The following is a 2,058-nucleotide window of genomic DNA, read 5'->3' on the forward strand; positions in this document are numbered from 1 at the left end:
CCCCGGTTTCTTGCAATAGCGACAAGTTTTGTTGGATTTGCGACCTCTGGATTTGGATCTGAACTTTTTATAATTGGTACTCCCTTTCTCTTGAGTTCTACCTCGAACACTTAAGCCCTCACCCTTGTCCACAGAATTAACTTCAAGATCAAATTTTTCTTTGGACAATAAATTAGATTTAACATCTTCAAAGGATAAGGTATCATTATTTCCATACAACATGATTTCTTTGAAGTGCTTATAGGTAGAAGGTAAAGAGACAACCAACAAAACAGCTTTGTCTTCATCTTCAATATTAATATCAATATTTTGCATATCCATAATAATAGAATTAAACTCATCAAGATGAGTTTGAATAGGAGTACCTTCAACCATACGAATGGTGTATAACCGTTCTTTGAGACGAAGCTTGTTTGCGAGGCTCTTGGTCATGTATAAAGTTTCTAACTTCAGCCACAAAGCCGCAGCGGTTTCTTCATTGGCAACCTCACGAAGAACCTCCTTCGACAAACAAAGTTGAATTGTTGAAAGCGCCTTTTCATCCAACTCGTCCCATTGATCATCGGTCATGGAAACTGGTTTCTTTGACTTCCCATCTAAAGCTTTCTTTAATCCGCTCTGGATAAGAACGGCCCTCATTTGGACTCGCCAAATAGAAAAGCTAATTTTGCCATCAAACTTCTCAATGTCAAATTTTGCAGATATTTTGAAATTCTTAATTTAGTAAGAGCTCTGATTCCACTTATTGAGCATAGAGCATAATGCGGAAGCACATGATTGAATCAATTGAGAACAAAAGAGAAGCAAGTAAAGGATAAAGAAAATAACACACAAGATTTAACATGGAAAAACCACTCAGTGTGAGAGGAAAAAAACTACGGGCGATCAAGAGCAAAATTCCACTATGTAAAAAAGAAGAGTACAAATGTGTAAATGGAACAAGAATACTCTCTCAAGGATTATTCTTATAATGATGAGGACAAATGAAAATATTTTTTCTCACAAATACTCTCTCAAATGGAACAAGAATTCTCACCAAGAATGCACTCATAATATATGTGTAAATGAAAGAGATGTTGTGTGTTGTGAAGATGATTTTGAAGCTCTCTATATGTGTCCTTTTATAGGCAAGCAAAGTCTTGGTATCTTGGATATGAAGCATTGGATGCTTGGAAACAAAGCCATAAAAGTGACATAAAATGCCATTAAAGAGAGCCATAAAATAGTCATAAAATTCTTTTAAGGCATAGAAATGAGAGGCATCTAACACTTCTAAACAACTATAACCTTATAGTGGTTATACATTGTGAAATTTGGAAAACAAAGTAATTGGTAAAGAATAAATAGAAATCAACAAAAAAATTTTTTAGAATTAACAAATATAAAAAATGTTTGGGGACTTCGATTTCCCTTGAGTCTAAGATCATATTTTAGATTAATTATGAACAAAACATATATATCCATGTTAACAACGAATTCCCTATCATAACAACTATTAAATTTTTGAATAATCACTCCTTATTGAAAATTAGGATTTCCTAATTCCTTAGGTTAAAACCAAATTAACATTGTCGATATGCACAATACATTAGAAAATGAATTAATAGAAAACTCCATTGATGTGACAATGACCATTCTTTGTCTATGGAATTCCTTCCTTAGAGAAAGAAATTGTCTCCTACTATCTTCCACCTTGCCCCTACTGTTTTCCCTGAGTCTTCAATGCGTTTTTATGGAGAGAATGCAAGTTTTTATAATGTCTGCTGCTTAGGTGCCATTTTGGGCACCACTTTACATTAATAGGAGTGCCTCTATTGGAATTATTACTATTATTATTTGCTGCAGATTTTTTCTTATTATGTTAATAAACCTAGTATTTTCAGGAATTTGTTAGACTAGTTTGAATTAGTAGTAACTGGAATTAGTTTCCTGCTCTTTAGGCTTTTGGTTTTTCTTTTGTAGGCTATTTAAGCCCTTGTGTAGCAACCATTTTGGTAGCAAATAAAACAATCACTTTCAGAAACTATTCCTTACTGTTTTAACATTTGGTATTAGAGC

The sequence above is a fragment of the Lupinus angustifolius genome, chromosome LG08 (assembly GCF_001865875.1).
Source record: "Lupinus angustifolius cultivar Tanjil chromosome LG08, LupAngTanjil_v1.0, whole genome shotgun sequence".
Lineage (NCBI taxonomy): Eukaryota > Viridiplantae > Streptophyta > Magnoliopsida > Fabales > Fabaceae > Lupinus > Lupinus angustifolius.